General features: G+C 38.3%; 1 long non-coding RNA gene across 1 annotated transcript in view; it reads right to left on the reverse strand.

The window, feature by feature from the left end:
• Positions 1-26,137, reverse strand: part of LOC115029418 — a 40,940-nt gene that overhangs the window by 11,453 nt on the left and 3,350 nt on the right. Inside the window, exons 2-3 of the long non-coding RNA XR_003834986.1 lie at positions 21,145-21,208; positions 19,746-19,805 (exon numbers count right to left, since the gene is read on the reverse strand). This is a non-coding gene — a long non-coding RNA (uncharacterized LOC115029418). The remainder of the gene's footprint in view (positions 1-19,745; positions 19,806-21,144; positions 21,209-26,137) is intronic.

Genomic DNA, 26,137 nt, shown 5'->3' on the forward strand with positions numbered 1-26,137 from the left:
AATTACATTAAAGCATCACCTTAGACTAAATCATATGTATGTTACAAGAGACAGAAAATATTTGATGCCATGCCTGGTACATAGAAGGTATTCAGTAAACATTTGCATGGTCATTTGTCTAAAATAAATCATTGTAACTCCTTCCTCATTACCAGCTTAGATTTCTAGCAGTCAAAGTACTACTTTTTATGAATGGTTACACATAATTAAAGCCAATAACTGAAAAATATGGGGAGAGGGAAATGATTTTGTAGACTAATGCTCAACATGCCTGAACAGCTGAAGAAGGAAGCCTGTCTTATATCTCATGTCACACTTTGGATTTTATTGTCCCTTGTCCATTCCAAACTGCAGCAAATGCAGAAGGATTTGGTACATTAGTGGCAAAGGGGATGCGACTGAAATATGCAAACTCAGGAAAAATGTAAATTTGAGACAATAAGGGATTTGAGATTGTCATGAGATGTTCCACAGTGTGCCCACAGCAATTTAAGAAGGTACACAGAAGTAAATGCACCCAATGGTGTACTGTGTGGGTTTCTCAGGACTATTCTTTCTATAGCTGAGAGAGAGATGCTAAGGGCGGATGATATAATAATCTCTACTTTAAAACTTCAGTACTAAACATTACAAGGACTCCATCAATTCATAATTGTCTTTGTGACTGGAATTATTGGAATTTGCTAATTTGGAAGGTATGGATATAATAGAGAAGTGAAAAGAATAAAATATAAATGACAGAAATGAAGTACAGAGAATTAAGTACTTTGACCAAGGCCAGGCATAAAGCAGTTGGAATAGGCAAGACTCTTAACTCAGGCACTCTGATCTAGGTCCAGCCTCCTTATCCAGGATAGCAGATATAAAAGGGAGCAGCCTGAGGGAAAGTTAAAAGTGCAAACACTGAAGGCTCTTCCAGTAGATGCCGCTTCTTTCACATGCATTGTCTCCCATTGTGGGATGGAGCTGAATCACTCCTTCCCTGTTGGAGAAAGAATGAGGACATCCCAAACATCTTGACTAACATCAATGTATGAGTGTGAGACTCAGGAGCCCACCAGCCACTAAAGTGAGTGGCTACTGCATGGGGGGGGGGCGGATTGCTTCACCTACTCAACCCTTCTGAGCCTAACAGGAGTAGCTGTCATCGGATGGTTAGACCATCAGATGAAATTAGTGCATAAACATTTACCCCTTTGTGGCTCTAACACTTATTGCAAAGTGTGTGTGTGTGTGTGTGTTCCTTTCATTACAATGCTGACTTTCTTTTCCATTTTTTCCATTATTGGAAAGAAATCATGAATAATTTTTTCGTTAAATTTTGTCTAAAGCACATTACCTACTCATGTACGGTGAGAAAATGTTTTCTGCCCACTTTCTTCAGACGTAGACCCATACAAAGTCTATAATATTAGACTTTGCTAGACTTTGAAGGAAGGATAAAAGAAACCCTCAGTTCAAACAGGAAACTGGGGAAGTTGAAAAGTGAAGTTTCACTTCATAAGCACTTTTCTTCTTCCTCAGAGATGAGTGCCAAGTGATTTGTGTGTGTGTTCACATTTGTCTGTGCAGTCCTCAAAATTAAAATTCTTAGAAGGAACCATTGAAAAGCAATCACTCAAAAAGCTTTAAAAACGACACCTTGAAGAGCTCCTCCAAGCTAATTCATCAAAGGCTCTGCTGTGATTCTTCATTCAGATTTATTTCCCTCTCAACATTAAGTGCCACGAAGTTTTGCTGTATGGCAATGAGCAGAGAAGGCAGGGCAAGCAAGACCGAGGATGCTAAGATGAAGCAGCCAGCTTTCTTTTTAGTTCTCCTTTCTTTCTTTCTTTCTTTCTTTCTTTCTTTCTTTCTTTCTTTCTTTCTTTCTTTCTTTCTTTCTTTCTTTCTTTCTTTCTTTCTTTCTNTTCTTTCTTTCTTTCTTTCTTTCTTTCTTTCTTTCTTTCTTTCTTTCTTTCTTTCTTTCTTTCTTTCTTTCTTTCTTTCTTTCTTTCTCATACAATACATTCCCACCACAGCCTCTCCTCTCTCCTGTCCTCCCAACCCCCCCATACCCTCTCCCCCACATCCACTGCTCCTCCATTTCCCTTCAGAAAGCACAAGCCTCCTAGGGACATCAACCAAACATGGCGCAAGATGCATTACAACTAGCCAAAAACCTTCATATCAAGGCTGGATGAGGCAACCCAGTAGGAGGAAAACGGCCTACAGAGCAGGCAAAAAGTCAGAGACAGTCCCTACTCCCACTGTTAGGAGTCCCTCAAAAACTCAAGCTAAATAGTCATAACATATATGCACAGGATCTAATGAGCATCCATGCAGGTTCCATGAGTGTCACTTCCATCTCTGGGAGTCTGTATGAGCCCTGCATCATTGATTCTGTGGGTTTTCTATTCCTCTTGTCCTCCAACCCTCTGAATCCTAAAGTGTTTGTTTCCCTTCTACATGACTTCCTGAGGGTCACTTACTGTTTGGCAGTGGATCTCTGTATCTCCTCATATTAGCTGTTGGAGAAAAATCTCTCAAACTATGACTGGGCTAGGCATCGATCTATAAGTATAGCAGAATATCATTAGGAACCATTTCAGTGATGTTTTAACAACAAAGAAACAAGCAAAAATCACAGCCCCTTGGGAAGAATATTCCTTGGCCTTTCTCTTCATAAGTATAAATTAATATGATCCTCTGTCTTAAATGAATAGGGAGGTGCACACACTTTGCAATGACTCTTCCTATATCTCTCCATTCTCTGCCCTTATTACCTCATATATCCATTCCACTGATGCTGTTACTTCACTACTATTTTGTATATGTGGTACTCAACCTCAGAGATCTACTGAAAATGAGAAGCAATGCCATCTTCCTTCTACACCATCAATGTCTCCCATTCTTAAATAGCTTCAGTACATAAAGCACATTTAAAGTTAATTACCAAAAAAAAACGGTAAATAGGTGATAACACTAAAAGATTAATTATAGCTTACCAGTAGAAAATAAATGTCTTCATATGAAGTGTAAGGATTTACGATTAGGCTTTTCTATTTATAAAATAAATGCAAGAGTGCCTAATCAGCAATATATATTGGGCACATTCTGTAATGAGACATTAGGCCAGAAGGGTAGAAATATAATAGAAAGCCTTGTCTCTAATTACAAGGACAAAAATATAATAAAGTTAAAGTGGTAAATATGAACCTAGTGATAAATAAATAATAGTGTGTGGAAATTAGTTATGACTAATTTAGTTCAACATTTTCTAACATATAAGCTGCCTTCCTAGTACTTTTGGGTGTTAATGGCTTCTTTATCTCTACAAGTTGGAAGAAGAGTGCTTTCTGGTAGGAAGGAATTCTATGAAGGGAGAAGCAGCCCTTGTTCACAGCATAAAATAGTCCATCCCAAGTCTAAAATAACTGTACAATCTCCAAGTTTTATATTGTTGTGGCTCAGGTCTCTTTCACATTTCATCATAGAAGTTTGTAGAGAATATCCTAAGATCAAATGGTACTAACCTATAATCCCAGAAATTTAGAATACAGCAAGAACAGGAGGATTGTAAATTTAAGGCCAGCCTAAGTTGCAGAGTGAGACACTGTCTCAAGAAACAAACAAACAAAAACCATAAAAAATAAAAACCAGAAGGGATATTTGTGTTTGGGGTTAGTGTCTTAATAAAGAGTTGTTCTCAAACTTGAAGAAGCATAAATATCAATTAACATTGCTAAAATACAGATTTTTTTTTTGAGCTCATCTCAGAAACTGACAGGATATCTTAGATACAATCTAAAAATTGCGAATTTAACCAAACTTCTAGAATATCTGATGATCAGGTTTAAAAAATGTATTTGAGTAGTATCTCAAAAAAATTTAAATGTTCTTCTAGAATATTATACCTTCTTATATAACTCTAGAGTTTTAAAATAATATTTATGAATGCTTGGAAATCATCTAATTATATACACATAGTTAAATTGATTCAGAAAACAAGAAAGAAAATACTTACCAAGAGAGAAAAAGAAAAATGGAGGGAAAGTATGCCTTCAGAAAGACCATTGTAGACACATGTCTACATCTCTTTGAGCAACAAAAAATGTCTATTTGTGTGCCCTAAGCATGTATTGGAATATCTGCAAAATCCACTAAGAAATATCATGTATATGGAACAAGTTTTTTTTTCTTTTTCCAATTTTCATTAGGTATTTACTTATTTTACATTTCAAATGCTTTCACAAAAGTCCCCTATACCCTCCCCTCCTGCTACCCTACCCACCCACTACCAATTCTTGGCCCTGGTGTTCCCCTGAATTGGGGCATATAAAGTTTGCAAGACCAAGGGGCCTCTCTTCCCAATGATGGCCGACTAGGCCATCTTCTGCTACATATGCAGCTAGAGACATGAGCTCTGGGGGTACTGGTTATTTCATATTGTTGTTCCACCTATAGGGTTGCAGACCCCTTCAGCTCCTTAGGAACTTTCTCTAGCTCCTCCATTGGGGGCCCTGTGTTCCATCCTATAGCTGACTGTGAGCATCCACCTCTGTGTTTGCCAGGCACTGGCAAAGCCTCATACGAGACAGCTATACCAGGGTCCCGTCAGCAAAATCTTGCTGGTGTATGCAATAGTGTCTGCGTTTGGTGGCTGAGGTTTTTTTTTTTATCATCATCAACATCATCATTACCACCACCACCACCACCATCACCACCACCACCACCACCACCACCACCGTCATTATTTTGCTAGAGAAGAGGAGAGAAAATAATGTAAGTAGGAATGCTGTTTGCTTAAAGCAACAATGATTAGGACAAACACGATGATAAAGGAGCTAAATTTAACTTTCCTAAAATACCCAAAGGCATAGAGCAGTTCTGATATGGCTTGAACTAGTGGACTCAGCATCTCCATTGCAAGAGCTCCAGGTAGACATAGCATTATCTATTTGTTAATCCTGGTCTCTTAATGATTAATACCTGTGTACATCTGGGTGTGTCAGATTTAAATCCATATGAAATATAGATCTTCTTTGAGATATGGTTTGCCTCACTGTAACTGGTTCACTTTGGTTTTTCAGTTCATTAGTCTGACTTTCCTCAGGGGTATAGACTGGCTTCTATTAGTTTTGTTTAACTAAAAACACTTTCCTTCTCACACCTGTGAGGGACTAGCAATCATTTTTCTAAACCACTTTTTTTATTCCTCATTGGCACTGAACAAAACTTTATTACCAGTCTCTTACAACTAGGTAGCTGAGCACTGCGTTATGGTTTTAGATGTGCACATTAGATATGCCCTGCATACCTGGCACATGAGGGCTTCCACATATCTTCTATGCTTTTCCTTTGAACTACTTGATGCCTGGGAATACAGCATCCCTGGTAGCTAAAGCTTCCTATTAGCAGAGGAACTGTGTTTGCACTACTGTGAATGCTGAGTTTTGTTGTCATTGTTTCTACTGGAGTGGCATCTTACTTTATTCTATCTACTAAAAAACATAGCATTAGAAGTACAGAAATGGGAAGGGTAGCTTACACATTGGAAAATATTTTACCAAATTAAGTCATAGCAGGTATTTTGACATTTGGTTTATTTAAACTAGCATAGTTCATTCCAGAAAACAGGGAAAGCAATGGTAACTTCTGGCCTCCCTTATTTGTCAAAAGTAAAGACAATAAAGATGTGCCTTCTATGTCTTAATACATAATGCTTCTCCTTGTGTTCAAAATTAAACACTGGAGTTTTATTATAGTAAAACAAGAACATGTGCTACAAAATCTATACCAGGTTTGCTGTTCTGCTTTCCTAGAACCACACAGGTATCCATGCAGAAATCAAGCGCTGTTGTCAAGAAGGGGGAAGGTAAGTCTTGGAATAGCAACTGCAAGCATCCACAGCCATTGGCAAGCTTCAAGTCAGAAAGAGCATTGCATCAAGAAACTTGGGGGCTGGTGAGATGGCTCAGTGGGTAAGAGCACCCGACTGCTCTTCCGAAGGTCCAGAGTTCAAATCCCAGCAACCACATGGTGGCTCACAACCATCCGTAATGAGATCTGACTCCCTCTTCTGGAGTGTCTGAAGACAGCTACAGTGTACTTACATATAATAAATAAATAAATCTTTAAAAAAAAAAAAAGAAACTTGGGTTTTATTTCATAGGCAATTGAAGGTTGTTGGCATAATTCAAGCAAGAGATTAACACTGTCATATTTTTCAACTATAAAATGTTTGCACATAGAGAAAGTTGTAGAAAATAGTAAAGTATCAAGCATGTTCTCCCTACCATGCTTAATCTAATGCCATGCTCCATTCAAATTTCCTTCAAAGTAAGAAAATTATATCGACATGGATGAACTATCCATGTGCTTCACTTCTCACATACTCTCTTGTTCCAAATGTAGCCTCTTTCTCACTTTGTACAATTATCCTTCCCATGCATGCATGCATGCTTTAGTACTATTTCTGAATTAGGTAAATGCCAGTAATGTACACAATGATTCATGTTTTTAACCCCACATTAAACAATATCAAATAACTCAACTTTTCCTGCAACTTGCTTTTATTCAAGTCAGTATTCAAGTTTTCTGATACTATTTGCACCACTTATTTTGTTTGGAATGTTGATTTTCCTTTAATGAACATGGCATGGTACATCTGAATTCCATCATGGATGACATTTTGTGTTGCTTTTATGTTTGTGCTGTTACTAATAATACAAATTCTGAAATGCTCGCGTGTGAATGATTGTGTGCCTCTAATGTGTTCTGGGCTATGTTGCCAGAACTAAAGTCATGCAAGCCTCTAACTGCCTGTACATATCAAAATAGGTATAGATGGCTAGTATGCATGCTATAGAAGCACATTCACATAGAACATATAGTGCTATGAGTTGAGTTGACTGGTATGTCATTCCCAAAAGCCTTAAAGAAGGTAATGGTCACAGATACATAGATAAGAAGGAAAATTATAATAAGAAGAAGGGGTCTCCCATATTTGACAAAAAAAAAATTATAGGGCAAGAAAATTGAGCACATAGAAATAAGCAAAGAATAGAAACCAAAACGACACTAAATTTCCATCTGGAACACATGAGAAGTCAGTGTATGTGTAGAATATAGGGAGTGCATAAGGAGAACAGAAGGTACTGAGGACTAGAAATTTGAATATTTTGGTCTGAGAATGGAGATAAAAATAGAACAAGAAATATAAATCATGCAGCCTTCTATATAGGCAAATGTGGAGAACTGAAACAGGAAATATACTTATAATCAGAGGAGCTGTGAGTTGGAAAGATATTTCTATGAGATGTTAATAGTTAAAGAAATATAAGAGGAATAGAAGATTGTGTGGGAAGACATGGAGTGAAAGGAAAGCCAAACTATATGCTATTCTTGCTTTCTGACGATTAGAGTCTCCAAGCAACAACAATTCAGTATTCAGCAATATTAGTGCAACAAGAAGTCATGGGAAAAAGAAAAGGAAATTAAGCATTGGTGTTTCACTGTGAAACTGTACTTAAAATGTATTCATGATGAGTTAAGAAACACAAAGAAATCATAAATACAGATAAGCATTTTTATGAAGTTGGAATTTCTAGAAAAACATACTGAGATGTAACATGCTAATATATTTCATAGAAATCCGCATCTGGAAGCAAAGAGAATGAGTGCAGAACATTTGACTCCAGCATGTACAAATGTATACACTAATATCTTGCCTCTCTAACCTTAGGAGGAAAGTGAACAGTTCACTCTAGGTCACTAGAGTCAAGTTGAGTAAATACATTCTATGATACTCTCCTCATTAGTTTATTCTGGCAACATTAATATGAAAACTGAATTGTTAAGAGAATAAAGAATAACACTTAGAAAATTTGAAGAATGCAGCCATGACAATGAACCCCTGTAAGACCCTGGGCACATCTATTAACTTTACTGGAAGGGCTGAGAAGAGGCTTGGCTTGAGCCACACAGCCTCATCATGATGTATATCATATTTTTCATGGTGTTATCATTAAGTTCCCATCAAATTCCACTTCACTAAAGCCTTCCACAAAGCCTCCGGCACACAGTGACATGCATTATGTTAGTTCTGTGTCTCCTTCCTTTTCAAGGACACGGTGAGAGGAACAAGGGCACAAGCAGATGGCTTCCCTGAGTGAACGGGAATGAATGTGGGAAAAGATGTGCTCTAAAAGAATCTATGGTGAACTTTTTGTCAGCTCTCTGGGTTTTAGAATTGAAAGCTGAACTCAAGTATCAAGGACCATGCCAGTTGCTAACTGGGCCCCCTAGGAGGAAGTTACCTATCTTCCACCACATCTAAAAACACCTACTACTTATAGCCCTCCTGACCTACTGCTTACAGCCCTCCCCCTAACAGTTCCACACTTGGCTCTTACATGTTCTGACTGAGAGTGGATGAATGGGCAGCAACAGGAAATTATTTTCCATCCTTCCCAAAAATGAAATCACTGGATATATTATACAATGTCACACACTGGTTTCCTTGCATGTATTGTGCAATGACATTATTCCCAATAGGCAGATGGAGACACGAGGGCTCAAAACTTACTCAAGACTTAATGTTTAGTAAGTCAGAAGCCAGAAGTCAAAATTATGTCAGTTTGAGTCCACATCCCTGTTCTTTTGTAAGTAAATAATATGGATGGGAGAAAGCTAGCTCTTGGACTACCCATCATAGTTCTCTCTTTTATGTGCAGAGTTTTCTCTCTCTCTCTCTCTCTCTCTCTCTCTCTCTCTCTCTCTCTCTCTCTCTCTTTTCAGTTCAATTTTGGTTCCTTTATAGAATTGAAGCCTATGAGCAGATTTGACCACTGGAGGAAATGTTGCTTATTCCAGATGGAAAATACAAAGTAGTAATGACACATAGATGATGGTGAAGAGCAGAGAACAAAGGCTACAAAAACTCAGCAGGAGGGCCAGTTGAAGCTTTCTGAGGACAGCTTTGAGATGAAAATGTAAGAAATATCGAGCACAAAGAAATATAGGAGTGTGTGTCATAGAAAAGAGAAAGTATAAAAAAGGCAAAGCAGCATGAATCAAGCTAGAATCATGGGGAAATTACTAATAATTGGCAGAATTATTGAATAATAAAACATGTTTGGACAGTGAAGAAGTGAAGCCAATGAAATATATAGGATTGGCTTATTCACAGTCCCAAATAAACCAATTTCAAACATCTTAGTAAAAATATAGGCGAGAAAATAGAAACTCTTTTACTTCTCTACACTTTGCACAACTCTGAAGACACTTGATGAAGAACATGATTAAGTTCCTGCATTTGTAAGAAGTATCTGATATCATATTGACCATAATAAAATATAACTAAATCACATATTGATATATTTGTGCAATGTATCTACTGAGTAACTACTATGCATTCCTTCTTAGACATCAAGTATTTATCATTAAACAACATACAAAGCACTCCCCTTGGGATGTTAATGAAGAAGACAGGTGAGTTACCTATTTGCTCAGCATGCTATACTATGCAGCAATACACCACTGCAGGGGCATATGAAGTGACTGCAACATTCATTGTAAATTCCCAATGATTTTGTTTAGGGTGTGATGCCTAAATAGACTGTTGAAGGAGGAATGGGAGTTGGTTTAGCAGAAAAGCATTCCAGACTCAGGGATCAGTCTGTACAAATCAGAGGAGTGAGGCATATTTAAGAGAGTCAAGACAGCCAGTGCAGCTGGATGAGAATCATCCAAGAAAGTGATGATAGGAAATAAGGTTAGAGAACAGTAAAGTATGTGTGAATTTGAGGTCACTGGGTACTTGGAGTTTCCCTGGAAGAGAAACCACTGAAAGGATCTGAGCAAATGTGTAATCCCATTTGGAGTGTAACTAGACTCTTTCATGGAAAACTAGTAAGGAGATGATGAATTATCTTGATAAGTGAACAGTAGTAGTTTGGTGTCTTGGACTTAGAACTAGTAGGTTTTGTCTGGAACACTGACTAGTCTCAACACACAAGGAATGGTGAAAAAAAGAAAATGATGTCAAAGATGACCCTGGATTTGTCTCCTAGGCAACTGGAAAGTAGACAGCAAAGTCCATCATGAAGGCATGTATTCTCTTTGCAGGTTTGCTTGATGTCATTTAAAAGTATCTGAAAGATCCATACTTTTTAATTTGACTAATTTCCTCCACATGTTCTTATAAATGGAACTTCATTATATTTTCACACAACAGTTAAGGATTGAGATCTCCTTGATACACCACATTGGAAGCGTCTCATTAGCACTTGTTGATTTTTAATTCTTCAATGTTCCTTTCCATTTTAAACAGTAAGTCTATTGTTCAGGTCTCAGTCAGGCTACTGAAACTCTCCTAGCCCTCCTGACCATTGATACCATTCTTGATGCATGACACTGTTCAGCCTGTCTTTACTGAATCTATGGGTTTAAAAGTTTAAAAATAAAACTGAAACTAAGAGTATACATTTTCAACTGACATAGCTTGAGACCTAAAACTCACACCAATCATTTAATTTAATATTTATAACCCTGGAACAAAGGCAATGGTATGCCTATACATGGTGAGGAGGAAACTGGAGCAAAGAAATGCTGAGGTGGGTAACCTCTGGTTAAACAGCTCTGTAATAAGTCAGTTAGGCTTTGAAACCAGAAGGAGAATGTTCTCCTATGCATTATTATAATCTCTTTGTGAAATCTGGTGACTTCAGAAATACCAGAATCATTTGCAGATTTTAGGAAGTACTTGGCCCACTTCAGTGTCTGTAGAACACCACTGTCGTCAAGGAGAGGTCAGGAAAACTAAATAATTTTAAACCAATGAAACTATAACAAAATGAGAAACTGGCCTGCTTAAAAGGCTGAAGGTAGACCACTTCTATAGTTTTGTTTTGCCTTTTTTTTTTTTTTTCTTATTTTCACCTTGGGAGTGAAGGATTTAGTGATGAAAGTGGTGTGTGAGGTATCTGAGTGTTCTTTGGAGCTTATCATCATGTCTCTCTGCTTCTGGTCTTTGCTTCATGAATTGCTACTGGCCAGAGAAGGTTGTAAAAAACAAATCTCATTACTTTAGAGATGTGGAAACACTGGATTGTCCTGATGTCTAATGGGAAGTACTGCTCAGTGTGAGTGGAATGCATATTAAGACATAACAATTTTTTTTCTAAATTGATCTGGCAAAAACTATGTGCCCAGAATGTAAAAGCAATAACTAAAACATTTTGGAGTATTTCTAAATGAACATCTGATATCAAGTCAAAGAACAAAAGAAGAAACGCCCAGGGACAGTATAGAAATCTCAGAAACATTTCTTGTAGGCTCTGAAGCTTATGATAGCACAATAGTGAATGGAACATTACGAGCCTAGTGCCTGGTCATATTCTCAACCTGTCTGGAGACTTGATTGTGTTTCTTCCCTGAACTAGAAGTAGGAAAACACCATTTCCAATTTTGATTTGATCATCTGAGTGTCACTGATGTGAATCTGAGTACATACTTCTCTGAGTTTTAGCAATTCCATCTCTGGATACAGGAGGCGTCAACACTGAAGCCTCATTTGCTTCCTCCACTCATTCACATCATGGACTTTTGCTATATAAATTATTAACTCTGTTCTAAGAAAACAAATTATCTTGTACTTATATTGTATTGAATCTACTGCTTATAACAGTCTGGGCTACTTTACATCATCTGCCAGTTGTATCATGAAGGTTCTGGCAATTGGCCACTGTCCTCCACTATCAGATAGCTCCACTGGGCATCTGAAACCATGGACCCATTTGTCATACTATGTCAATTGCATTTGGGCCTGGATAAAGTATAACTTTAATGATCTGGGACCAAAGAAATAAACATATTAAAATTTTCAACTTCACAAATGTTGTAGGCAAATGGATGGAACTAGAAAAGATCATCCTGAATTAGGTAACCCAGATCAAAAATGACATACATGGTATGTACTCAATGATATGTGGATTTTAGTCTAAAAGCTCAGAATACCCATGATACAACTCAAAGACCATATGAAGCTTATCAAGAAGGAAGGCCAAAGTGTGGTAAAGTATGGATACTTCAAACATACTTAGAAGGGAAAACAAAATAATCACGGGAGGCAGAGAGAAAGATAGACCTGAGAGGGAGAGGAGAAGGGGAGAAGAAAAGTATGTGTGTGTGTGTGGGGGGGGGGGGTCAGGACCAGATATGGGAAGAGACAGGAGAGAAGTACAGAGGGCCAGGAGAATGAATAGAAATAAGTAGTAGTGGGGGATGGGGAACTACCAGAAAGTCCCAGATGCCAGGAATTTGAGAGGTTCCCAGGACCCAATGGGATGACCTTAGTTGAAACACCCAACAGCAGAGAGATAGAACCTGAAGAGAGTACCTCCAGTAGATAGACATGACCCCCAGTGGAGTGATGGGGCCACCCACCCATCTAAAACTTTTTAACCCAGAATTGTCCCTGTCTAAAGGAAATGCAGGGACAAAAGTGGAGCAGAGGCTGAAGGAAAGGTCATCCAGAGTGCAATTCATTCTATCCATAGACATCAAACCTTGAAACTGTTGCTGATGCCAAGATGTACTTGCAGATAGAAGCCTGGTAAGGCTGTCCTCTCAGAGACTCTATCAGCACCTGACAAACCAACCACTGGAGTGAACCTGGGGTCCCCAATGGATGAGTTAGGGAACTGGCTGAAGGAGCTGAAGAGGATCACAATTTAATAGGAAAAATAAACAGTATCAATTAACCAGACCCCTCAGAGCTCCCAGGAACTAAACCACCAATCAAAGAGAATACAAGGGACAGTCCATAGCTCCTGCTACATATGCCTCATCTGGCACCACTGGGAGGAGCGGTGCTTGGTCCTTTGGAGGTTTGATGCCCCAGAAGTTGGGGATGAAGAGTGAGGTGAGAGTGGGTGGGTGGGTGGGTGGGGGAATACCCTCTTAGAGGGAGGGGATGGGGTTGAAGGTACATAGAGGGGTGACTGGGAAGGTAGATAACATTTGAAATGTAAACAAATAAAATGATTAATAGAAAAAAAAATCATTGTTTTGCTCAACTTGGTCTGAGTTCTAGTCTGAACTTAGTCACATACTGTTTGTATAGTACTGCCAACCCCAGGCCTTTTCCAGTGAGGCCTTCCAGGGGTCCCAGACCACTGAATTTTGATTCACAATAATGTTTATCATTAATCAGTATATAATAGATAATTAACATGTACATTGAATGTGAATATTAAATAACAGAAGTTTGAATATGAAATCACTTACTTTCTTTTTAATCTCAATCTTAGATATCCATATTTGAAGTGGTCAAAAGGATAGGATAAAGTAATTATGTCAAAAACAAAAAGGAAAATCAATGTCAAAATACTCTTTAAATAACCAGACACCATTGCAATGTTAGCAAGGCTACAATATGAAATGAACTAGTACAAAGAGTAGATCTCTAGCCCATACAAGGCCATTTCCTACTTTGGAAACTGGTATTAGAAGGGAGAAGGGAGAAGTCTAAAGCTTGCTGAGCATCTGAGGTATTCCAATATCTAAGTGTGATGGGATGATAACACGTTGATGAGTGTCTGATGAGAAGCCTGAATTTCCAGATGAGAGAAACAAGGTCCTGTGAAGAGCAAGGTTTATTCATGTTAACTTTTCACATGGGCTTTGTTCTTTTCTCTCTTGTGCCTGAATTTTTGGGTCATTACTGTTAGATGGGGAAGGTTACTGATGTTTATGAATACTCAGAACTAGAAAATGCACTCTTCTACTCCAAGGCTAACTTCACTGGTGTTGAAGTACTATCAGCAAATGACACCAACAAAATTGAGAAGATGAATCTGCAGATTGCCATACACTGATACACATCTAGGAGAGGTGGCAAATATTGCTGATGTGGGTCCCTTAGGAAGGTACTGCTTCTTTGCAAAATAGCCATGTAGTCCTTAGGAGCAGGTGCTATGGAGCATTGCTAAGGGACATTCTAAAAGAGAAGTTAGGTTCTTCAGTTGGTACCTACAACCAGTCAGAACCCAATGGCTGTTCTGAGCAATATCCAGTGTTCTCACATGCCAAGGGCTCATCACATATCACACATGCGTTTTCATTTGTTGAATAAACTGTCAGCAAATACCTGCTAAATAGATTATGAACTAGTCAAGACATGAGAATACAAAAATATAATTGCTAGGAATTCATACCACGAAAAAAATCATGCATAATGACCTCAGAGAAAAGGTGATAAGCTGTGTGTCTTTGGGAGGAGGTGGAAATACTGCAGTACAATTTAATTTTGTGTTGGAATTGAACACATGAAGTAGGCATAAGTGTAATGCAGGCAGATGGAATATTCTAGATCAGAGAGTCATGCAACTGCATGGTTCAATTCCTATCATGAATGGGTAGCAAAAGTTTTCAGGTAGATCTCAAGGAATGATTTCTATATAAAATAAGAGAAATATAGAATGGAATGCTATTGTCCTTTCTTCTTTAAATATGCTATGAGTGAGGGGACTTAAAATTATGATTGCAAGGGTGCTAAGGTGAGCCATAGTTAATAACCTGAGAGTGATTGACAAGAAAGACAGAAAAACTTAGGTGTTGAATGACATTTTCTGCTGCCATAATCCTAATATTAAATGTCTTCAAGCTTGTAGTTAAATAAGAAACATGCAAACTTTAAAAATTATATATATATATATATACATATATATATATATATGTGTGTGTGTGTGTGTGTGTGTGTGTGTGTGTATGTATATATATGTGAGTGTGTATATGTAGGTATATATGTGTGTGTGTATATATATACACACACACACACAAGAGTGTGTATATGTAGGTATGTACAGGGAAGTACAGGTGCCCTCAAAGCCCAGAGGCTGCTGATTACACTGGTGATGCAGTTACAGGAGGTTGTGAACCAATGGATATGAGTGCTCCCGAATGAACTCTGGTCATGAACTCTGGAAGTCTATCATACACAGTCTATTTAATAAATGAGCAATAGCTGATGGAATTGTGCTACTTGCAGAAAAGTATAGGGAAAAGGTAACTTCATGAACCCTAACAGAATAAGTAACTCAGCCCAAGGATTAACCACATAATCTAAAAACAAAGCAAAAACCTTTCCCAGAGAAAGATGCCTTTATCTTTAGCTCAATTATAAAATCAAAGAAATTTGGGTTAGTTCCTTCATTTTCTAGATTTTGAATTATATTTACCTTTCACAAAAGCTCTATTTTTTCCTTATCATTTGTCAAGAGTTTTATACAAATTCTGGTTAATATAATAAGATTAGCACAATAAAAGGCATATAGTTTTAAAGTGGTAAAACTCTCTTATTCAGTTATTATATTGCCATATAAACCCCCACCCCAAATTATAAGGTATCAGAACACATAATTGAATTTAACAAACTCATTGCATGTAGAGTTTATATTAAAAAATGAATGAAATAATCATTAATGAAACATAAAGATATATGGTAAAAGAATAGGCAATCTGACAAAATTGAAGAATCCAGAAACAAAACCACATATGCAAGGTCCTTTTGTTTACTACAACAATATCAAAGTAATTCAGAAGAGGATATAAATCTACTTGCTTGCTGCTATCAGATAGCTGAATGAGAAAAAAAATAACCCTCACCTTTATTTCATATACTATATAGAAAATAAGCATAGGTGAATATATAGCAAACCAAAAAAAAAATAACTTCTAGGGAAAAAAAGATACCATTTCCATACATTGAGATATAGTGTTCCTTTCCTTTTTGTTTAAAAAATCTATTTTCATTTTGATAATATATATGTGTGTGGGAGGGAGTCTGTTAATGTAAGTGGAGGTCCCAGTGAAGGCTAGTGGTGAGGGATTCCCCCTGAGTTTACAAGCAATTATGACCTGCCTGATGTATGTGCTCAGAATCAAACTCTTTTCTAAGAGTAATCCATGCCGTTAACTCCCAAGCTGTCTCTTCCGCCTGGAGATACAAGTTATTTCTTAAACAGGACACAAACACTAAAAAGGCATATCATCACTCCAGAGGAGGCTTCTGTAATCCTGTGTGCACTTGTTGGATAAAAGGTTCATACCAAGAATGCATTAAGAACTCTTACAAGTTATTATCAAAAGGATAAACAACCACTTTAAATATGGCAACAAAAGTTGACCTTATATGTAGATCATGGGTCATGAAAAATGGGTTATAAAACTGCAGTGATTGCTGGGTGTGGTGGCTTACTCCTATAATCCCAGCACTCAGGAGACTGAAGCTTTAGGATTGCTTCAAGGTAAAGGCCAGCCAAGATTTCACTGTGAAGTCTTGCCTCAAAAACTAAATCAAAATCATGCTTGGTGTCACAAATATAACCAACTACCCAGGGCTAGTGAAGTCCTGGATCTTAGAGGAGAACCTACACCCATCACTTCACTAAATGAGGATAATCCCTAAGTACAGTCTATATATTAGTCCTGATATATGTAGCCCTGTGCTCGTTTCAAGGAAATTTCCCTTTGCAACAAACTGAGACCACAACAATCAAATACATTCAAAATGCAAAGTTGTGGAGTCTGGTTTCAATGGCTACATCGATAATACAATTGTCACATTCAAGTCTTGCATCAAGGCAGAGTAAACAGTTCAGAAGAGAAGGCAGAGTAATTAATAGAGCCAGAGGGCCATTATGTTTATTATGAGACTTTCATTCCCAGTACTGTCTGGAGAGACATCCATAAGGTCCCACCAACATGATTAACTAATCATGGGTTGAACAATAGACATGCCTAAGTGGACAAGGGAAGGACAGACTATGAGGCTTCAACTCTACACTAAGAACTACAGACAAATGCTGAGAGTGCTCTTCCCCAGAGAAGATCATGCCAGATGTTGTCCAATACCAAATTGTCAGAACATGTAGCCCTAAAAATGTACATGCAAGTAACATTATTCAGACTGAGAAGGTAATACTCATGTATTTAGGTAAAAAAATATTACATATGACAACAGTTAATGAAAAACAGGCCATTAGTTTTGAAAAGAGCAAGGAAGAGTATATAGAAGGGTTTGGAGGGGAAGCAGGAAAGAAGCAAATGATGCGATTATATTATAATTTCTAAAAGCAAAAGAAGTAGTTTTCTTTTTACTACACACTTATTAGGTTGACTAAAATTTTTAAATAGTTGGTAAAAAAACAAGTACCAGTAAGTATGATTGTAGCTAGGACATAACTAATTCTGCATTATGTATGAATTATTTTCATTCCTTTAAAAGCACCTACAAAGGCCTGGTGAAGTTAAATATCTGCCTATGTTATGACTTTGAAACTCCATTTCTAGGCATATTCTGATAATAAATGTATCCAAAGTCATGAACAAAATATTCATGGCTTAGCTTCATTTTTTTAAAAGAAATGTAACTGAAAATATTCATAATATAAATATTCAAATATTTATAAACTTGAAAAGAACAAATACTTATGGCCTATTTAAACAAGTTGTCTTGCTGGTTTGGGTTTGAATATGAGAGGGAGGTGTAGCAGGGAAGAGCTTGGCAACAGTGATGGCCTTGGATCATCCAGGCTACAGATGTGGTTCTATTCTGCTTAGTCTGGGCTCTATGTTGAGCCTCAGGCTCTGAGGATCTCTGAGCATTGACAGAGACAAGAAATGGCTGGGGAGAGTTCTCATAGATACCTTGATCTCTTCTAATTCCATACAGTGAGTCTTTATTCATACTTTCATGTAGATCATACCTTCTGGAGACCACATTACTGTGCTAAGTATAGGAATACATGTGTGTTTCCACATTGCCACTCACTTGGTGGAGGACGTGTATCCACACCCTAGTGACAGAAAGAGATAAAAGAAGTCATAACAGTGGCAGTCAGCAAGACTTCCTGCTTGTTTTTAAAAAGGAAAAAAAATCTCCTTATGAATATATGGAAGTCTGGGTATTTTGAATCTATTTCTCCATCCACAAGAGAGTCATGCCAGTATGAGGAGAGAGTTGCATAGGTGTCTATTTGATTTTATGCATGTATGAGCTTCTGAATGCTTAGCATGTAAGGATACAGATATGTATATGTGTTTATATATGAGGGCGTCTTTGGCTTTATTTTACTCTAAAAGCTAAGAAGTATCAAAGGATGAGTCAGAAAGGTGAAGGGTTAGCCACTTCATGAATAAAGAATTCATTCAAAAGACGGGTTTATAACTGGTAAGAGGAAGTTTTGAACAATTTCTCGTAAAGTTACAATGGCCCAACCTGCAAAGGAAACCCCTCCTAGCTCTAAAATTCCAGAGTGTTTCCTTGAGTTTGAAAGGTGGCCAAAAAATGACCAAGCATTAAAAAGAGAATGAGGGTGGGGGTAGAGTCAAGGGCATGAATCCATCTGCTTTTCTCCTCCTCTGATCCTTTCTCTCCCTATCATCCATCTGCTTTTCTCCTACTCTGATCCTTTCTCTCCCTATCAAAGTTTGAGATGCTAACTGCTCTTTCAAGGAAGCTAATGGATTTCTACCATGTTTTTCTCTCTGACCATGTTACTCTTTTTTTTTTTTTTTTTTTTAATGTCCTTTCCTTTAGTGTGCCCCAATGCTTGGTTCAACAGAAAGTAGTAACCTTGTCCTAGCCCTTGTCCATTTCTCTTCATGAAGTCGATTGCCTCCCCTGTCAAATGTATATAGTAACTGCTCTCCTAAAGCAGCTATTATAAGCATCCAATGGCCATGAACTGATAGGGCATGTAAAAGTTCTGAATTGTGTGGAAATAGGAAAGATGCCTTAACTGTGGCTCTTCCTTTATGTGACACAGCATGCTTGCTGCCCAAAATATTGTTTAGTGAACAAACATATAAAAAGGAGGAAACTTCAAAGTAAATATTTTAAATGGTAATATAAACTATTTGGTGATAAAAGGGAAATAGATCAGGAGAGATTTCTTTCATGTGTGTGCCATACAGATTCCAAGGAAGGGAGAAGAAAAGCCACCGGATGGAGTGGGTGGGAGATGGAGGCTAGAAGCAAGACAGAGAGAGAACAATTGTAGAGAACAGCTACCCCTCCACCCTTTCTACATCTCAGCCCCACCCCATCTCCACTTTTATGACATATGGCAAACAGTAGTACCTTTAGTAACCAACAGGGGATGGCCCTCCTATGACCTTGTTGACACTGTTGTGCTCAGCCCTACATAGTTAGAGAAAAACAGGCTACCAGTGAGGCAAGGCAGTCTTATCTTACCCCAGATTTGATAGCCATGAGACCTCAATTGCTAAACATGTGATGAATTTGGAATTGTTTGCTTAGTACAATTGTTTTCAAAGAGTTTCTCAGAATTGTAAGCCTCAGACTCTACATATCTGAGGGTAACTATGAACTTCTATCTTGCTGCCCCCATCTCTGAAATACTAAGATAACAGGCATGAGCACCTTGTTCGACTTGTTTGATTCTTTTTAATACTAAAGAAGGCCACAGTCTTCACATATGTTTTTTTTTTTTTTAATTTCAAACCAGCTACTAACTTTAGAGTAAAACTCCAAATGCTGTAACAAGCTTCCACCAGATCAGTGCCCCCAGAGTGACTCAGAGAGTTTCCCTATAAGGCTAGGGTTCAGCTTCACAACTACGGTCAGTCTGGTGTGTTTTCAGCCAGAGCATCAGATTTGGCCAGAACTCCTGTGATTCCAGGGGACTTGGGGAAGTGGATATGTAAGGAAGCAAGGACAGGAACATACAGATAACCTTTGCTAGGCTCCTGATACTTCGCAGGAAATGCAGTCATCTTCACCAGCTTGTCATGACCTGTGGAGTGGAGATGGAGATAAAATCTTGTTTTCTTTTGCTTTGTTTTATTTTTGTGGGTTTTAAAACCAGATTGACCTCTGGGACTCTCTATGTATCCCAAGATGGCTTTGAATTCTGGGTGATTATCTGGCCTCTGCCTCTCAAGTGCTGATATGACAAGGGTCAGCTACTTAGACCCTCCTAAGGAAAAGTCTTTGGGTTCCAGGTATCATGGGATCCTAAAAAGCAAGCTTCAGGCAGTCAGGTAATGAATACCAAAGCTGCCTATCAAAACATGTTTGAAGAAGAAAATGCATTCATTTGAGATTTTAGTCAATTTGAGATTCCTTTCTTTTTCATTTTCTCTATGAAGGTTATAGAAATTCCACTTTCTTACCTGCCACATTATGTTCTTCCAGAGAAATGATTTGTCCCGTGACATGGAAAAACAATGTTAATCATAAAAAGGAGGCTGCCTGTACCTAGCTGGAAAATTATTACATGAAAAGATCTGTAGGTGTCCCTACTTTTGTTGTCTCAAAATGTTCACCTCTTGGGGTTCAATGTTTCCCACCATGAAAACCCCACTGAAAACAGAAACTAGAAAAAATGAACTAAAGGGAAAAATATCTATTTGAATTTTTCTTCTGGTGAACTGACTTTTGTTTTTAGCTATTTTAGGACATTTTCTTGGTAGCTGAAGCATAGCAAACAGATTTGTGTTTCTTTCCCATAGAGACCAAATGTCTTCGACAACCCCTGAAATGGTGCATGTTACAGGGCAAGTACTGCAAAACATTAAAATCAGGGAATAAGAGTTTCAGGAATAGAAGAGGCAGAGGTAGCATCTCTATTGGAGATAGAGTTCTCATGAGCTATCAAGTGGGCTAAGAAGTCCAGGAAGGAGAGAAGAGCCCTCTTCTCCGTGGCTTGTAATGTGTAGAAGTGGGTTTGGAAAAGGCCCATATAACAGTGAACTGCAGGGTTGATTTTATGAGAACCATGGTCTTTCAGGCAGTGAGGAACTGAGCAAGGTGCATAAACTATCAGATTACCGAGTAGGGAGCTGGAATGAATGTCAGGAGGACATCTGAGATAGCTCTGACTAACAATAGGTGATGGTTTTTAATTCATGTTTAGAAGACTAGGAAACTATGGTTCAGAGAGGTTATGCATCCTTCCAGCGTTCAAAAGGTATCACTAGAGGTGAACTTTAGATCACTGCCCATGGAAATGAGTCTTTTTTCCATTGCTTCACATTGCCCCTCCACTTGTGTGTAAGGGACATGTCATGTGTACTTTGGCCAAGCCTCCAGAAGCTGCGGAAAACACAGGGATTCCCCAGCTACACACCCACCTTCGAAGGGCCTGCTTCAAAGCTGCAGTAGATCATTACCCCTGGGACTCCACTTTAGAACTTCCTAATTCAGAGAAATGAAAGCAAAATGACTCACTTTGCATAGCTGTACCCAGAACAGAGTGAAACGAAAATGCTGCACCCATTTTCATCTGTATCCAGATATTTTTAAATACTCCTTTTTGACCCAACACAAAACTAAAACATAGCTACAAAGAAAATAAGCAATAAAGATCACATTTTAAAATTATTATTCTTCAATTACAAAAATTATCATAAGTATTTTGTAATGACAGCCAGGTCAGCAGATTTTCCTTTTCTCTAATAAGTTAGATAACAAATGTATTAGTCTCTGAGATCTGTTGTCTTCCATGATAGATTTCAGTCCTGTTATTCCAGCATGAAATGCTCTGTAACTGGTACATGAGACTGAAAGTGACTCTACTGCAATTACAAGCAGATGACAAAGGTAGAGTTGGCCTGTGGGCCACTACTTTCCCCAATAGAAAGACTTAAAACTATTTTCTATATGTATAATATCAGATATCCAATACCACATTATGTCTTTTTTACCTTCATTTATAGCATATCTGTTCTTTACAAGTTTATTCCTGGTTCCCATGTGGAAAAATGTTCCTTTCTCCATCCGAACAAGGACACTGAATTGCCTCTACTTTGATCTACAGGTCTAACTTGATAAGGACCAGGATGTTTTAGGTGATGGGAAGCTAAACACAGGATGCTCAAGGCTCTGAGCCCTCTTATCCTTCACTTACTCAGGCCAGATGGCCCTCTTCACCATTCTCAGCTCAGGCCCAGCTCCAAGCAGAAGGCAGGAGTGGAACCCATTATCTTTCCCACTGTCTGTTCCCACTTCCTGTGCTCCTCTCATCTGGATGGAATGCAAGTCCTCTGACTTCCTGTTTCTCTGCTTACAGAAGCTCCTAAATGTCACTTTCGGCTTAACCTTCTTTCTGCTTTTTTTCCCCCCTCACTTTTATTTCAGACCTTTGACTGATTACATTTTATTGGGTAAACATAAGTTTTAATGAGCTTTGCTTACTTAAGACTTTCCATCCTGTGGCTCTTTGTTAAGTTACCTGGTCAGAGACAGGCAGTTTACAGGAATATGTAAAGAAGCCAGGAGCTTTGTGGGCAATAGGGACCAATAGGGTCTGTGGTGCAGGCAGTTAAATTCAAATTTCCAACAACTTACTAGCCAAAGAAGTCTAGAAATAGGTTAGTATGGATTAAGTTTACTTAGTATCTTTCAGTTGCAATACTGCATTTAGCTAATTTATTACTTCAGCCAAGTGTGTCATTTTTATTCTTCCAAGATAGAGGATCAGACAGATTAGGCACAACTTGTGGCTATGTTCCTGATTAAGTATAAGACCTAGAAAAGTCATTGTCCTCTGTAAACCTCCATCTCATCTGTAAAATGGAACTAATCCTGTGAATCTTATGGATCTGAGAAGTAAATAGGACTCTTAATGCCCATTTTAAATGCCATCTCCCTCTCTCTTCCCCTGCCACTGCCACAGACTTGGTTCTAACTGAAACTATGTTATCACAAGTCTACTAGCGTTAACCCCTGCTGACAGATACCCCAGGACTTCACAGCATGCCTTTCAAAATCTTCACTGCTTCCTCCTTCTGCCAAATGAGAGGGTAACCCTCTTCCCCTGTCTTCTAATCTAGTCTCCAATACATACATCCCAAACACCTCTAGTTCTTACCCACGGTCTTTGGATTTTTCTCAGCTGTCCTTTTCTCTCCTATATTCCTAATCATGTGGGGCTCAGAATAATCTCTGCAATATTGCTTCTCTACCAATATCATTCTAACACTGTTCAGAGAACACACATTTCCCTCTTACTTCCTTGGGGTACATCAGTCCTCGCAACAGTTTAGGTCTCAAAGATCTCCCAAATGCTTGATGGACAGTGTATACAGCCAATGAGAGGCAGTCCTCGAGAGAGATACCGTGTTCACATCCCTTCTCCCTCTGTTTTTCACTTTGTAGTAAAAACCAAGCAAGCAGCTTTCCTTCAAGCCACACTGTGACCACCATTCCAAGCAGCCAAACCAAATGACCATGGACAGAACGCTCTGAGACGATGAAGTAAACAACGCTATTCCTCTTTGCATGCTGATTTTCTTTGATATATTTCCCATCAAAAGAAAGATAACTAGCTTAACTCCTTGGTAAATGCTTACTGGACTGACTTACTTGAATAAGGAGCTGTCTTAGACACTTGAAGACAACCTGGAGCAAACAAAGCCTGCCATTCTTCTCAAGCAACTTGACTATCACCATGAATGAGAAATATTCTCACCTATTTTCTGAAAGAGCTGAGGTCACAAGCCACTAAAGTTGGCTTCTTAACCATAATAAATAGTAACCACCATTCCAGATAGCCTATTCACACGTCCATTACCTGTTCAGTAAGGAAACTCAAGTGAGGAGAGTGAGCACCTCTAAGCCTCAGTTCCTTTTCCAGTAGAATGAAGAAGAAAGTACTCACTTACTGTTGAGGGACAGCTTAGTTAAGTGAGGTGAAGCACATGCTAGTACCAAGACCTTAGTACTTAATTAGCTATGAAAAAAGTGACAGATTTTCTTATTCCATAATTCTCCCAAGAATCTAGTGTGATAACAATAACCCTTTTCTTTAATTACAGTGTCTCCCTTCCTTCCAGCTAAAATAATTTCTTTTCAAGTTGATAGTTTCTTATTTCAAGAGTGGCATGCCTATTGGATTACCTCCGAGAATTCTGAGCGCTCTATGTGCAATCTGCTGCAATACCGATGGACTGGGAGATAATACTTAAAGATGCTAACTGCACCTGGGTGAGACTCTTTTCCACCTGACCAATATTTATGGAGACTGGCCACATACCAAGCACTATATCAGAGAAGGGATGGGTTAGGGATCAAGTCTCTGCCTTTGTGGAATTGGAGGTCTAGTGAAGGGAACAAGATAAGCAAGTGCTACATGAATGAACATGAAGGTGGTAGAGGGATGTGGTGGAGAAATAGCTGAGAAGGGATGGTAAGGGGTCAGATCCATCTTAATGGAGAACAACTGTGTGATCATAGCCAAGATTATTACTTCTAAGAGACAATGAAAACAATGATGACTTGTTGGTCTTTGGTCTGAGACAGAGTGGATAGCCCAGGCTGTCCTGGATCACAGCATCTACTTGCTTCCGACTCTCAGCTGCTAAAATTAAGATATATGTTACAACAAAACACCTGGTCTTTTGCTCACTATATTTCATTATTTATTCTTTGAAAGTGTTCATATGTGCACGTAATGTATTCTCATATTGTTTGAGAATTTAATACCAGGATGGCATGTGCTTTGACGAGAGCCACTCCCTACTCCTTCCAATACCCTCCCATTACTTACCTCTTGACTTCCTGTACTGGTTTCTAAACCCACTGAATTTGCTTAGTGTCTGCAATGAGACAAAGGTGCAGGATCAAACTTTTGAGTTGACCACTACAGAGAGCTGAGCAAAACAAGATTCCTTTCAGTAGTGAGGCCCTGTGATTCAGCAGAAGTCTTGTGCTCTGAAAGCCAGTTCTGATCTTGAACAAGTTATTTAACACTTCTCTGCCTCAGTTTTCAAGTTTCAAAGGGACTTGGAAATGCTTATTAAAGAGTGTTATGGTATGTAGCCTTGGCTGGGTGGCCTGAATCTTTTGCATTTCAAGGATATCATCTACTATATATCTTGGCCTCCTGAGTGCTGGGATTATAGACCTGTATGACTACTGAAGATATGATTAGAAAGAGACATCTATCTATGCCCTAGTTTCTCTGTTAGACAGTACAGAAAGCCATTTATTTATTTGTTTGTTTATTTATTTACACCCAAACACCTTGAATCGATAAATTGTGATCTAGACCTCACGGAACCCTGAAAATCTGTTTGCTTAAGTTCTAAGAATCTTCTGGAATTTCATAAAGACAGCATTGAATGCATGCACATAAATGTGTTTAGGGCTGTATTCCTCCTCTGAAAAGAGATCCTGTAGCATTTATTGTAATGTAGTTCATCACTGTTCATAAGGGTTAAGAGCCATTGACTTGAAATGGGGCTAGAAACATGAATTATTTATAGAGAAGCAATAATATTAACTTATATATTACAAGTCTCTTACTACTTATGACATGCCCATAATTTATCTCACTTGAGCTCAAGACAGGCAGCTACACTAGGCATAGCATAGCCCAGAGTAACACTAGCACTGTGCTCCTGGCCCTTGCTATTGGAGGGCACTGGTGTTTACCACCCCCACTTCAACTGCACAAAGCAAGGGCAAGGACCACAGTATGACCTTAAACTATTCAACTCCACTTAATTACCCATTGTAGTAGGAGCACATAAATACAGGATGTCCCTTTGCTCTGCCATTCTGTTTTGCATCATTATCAGAAAGACAAATGTAATTCATGTCCAATTACTCACTCACCGCAAGGTCAGAATATTTATTTTTATCATACTGGTGATTTTTTGGATTAGTGGTATCAGTATTTATTCATGGCTAACCCAAACCAAACATCCTGTTGATATCAATGAATTGCTATATAGTTATTGTCACAGGTATGCTGAGTCACAGAGCAAATAAGAAGTTTATGAGTTGACAAAGAAAAGGCTACAAAGAGGTTAAGATAATGTTCCCTGTTAATCACAGGTGTCTTGTGAAATAGATGCATTGTTTATTTATATTGTCCATTTATTGAGCAGTCGGTACTTGGGAAACCGAAACTAGCCCAAATAGTGAGGATTAAATAAAATTCACATCATTATCTTTAAAATTGGTTGCTGGTACATTTTGGTTCAACTTAAGAACAGCTCAATTTAGCAATCAGTTTTTTTCCTCTGCCTCGTAGAGAAGAGCTTTGTCTAGCTTTCAGATGTAGACAGAAGTAGGAGAGGTGGAAAATGAAAGAAAACCCTTTTGGGTATGGTTCATTTG

Source organism: Mus caroli, chromosome 15 (assembly GCF_900094665.2).
Source record: "Mus caroli chromosome 15, CAROLI_EIJ_v1.1, whole genome shotgun sequence".
NCBI classification, from domain to species: Eukaryota; Metazoa; Chordata; class Mammalia; order Rodentia; family Muridae; genus Mus; species Mus caroli.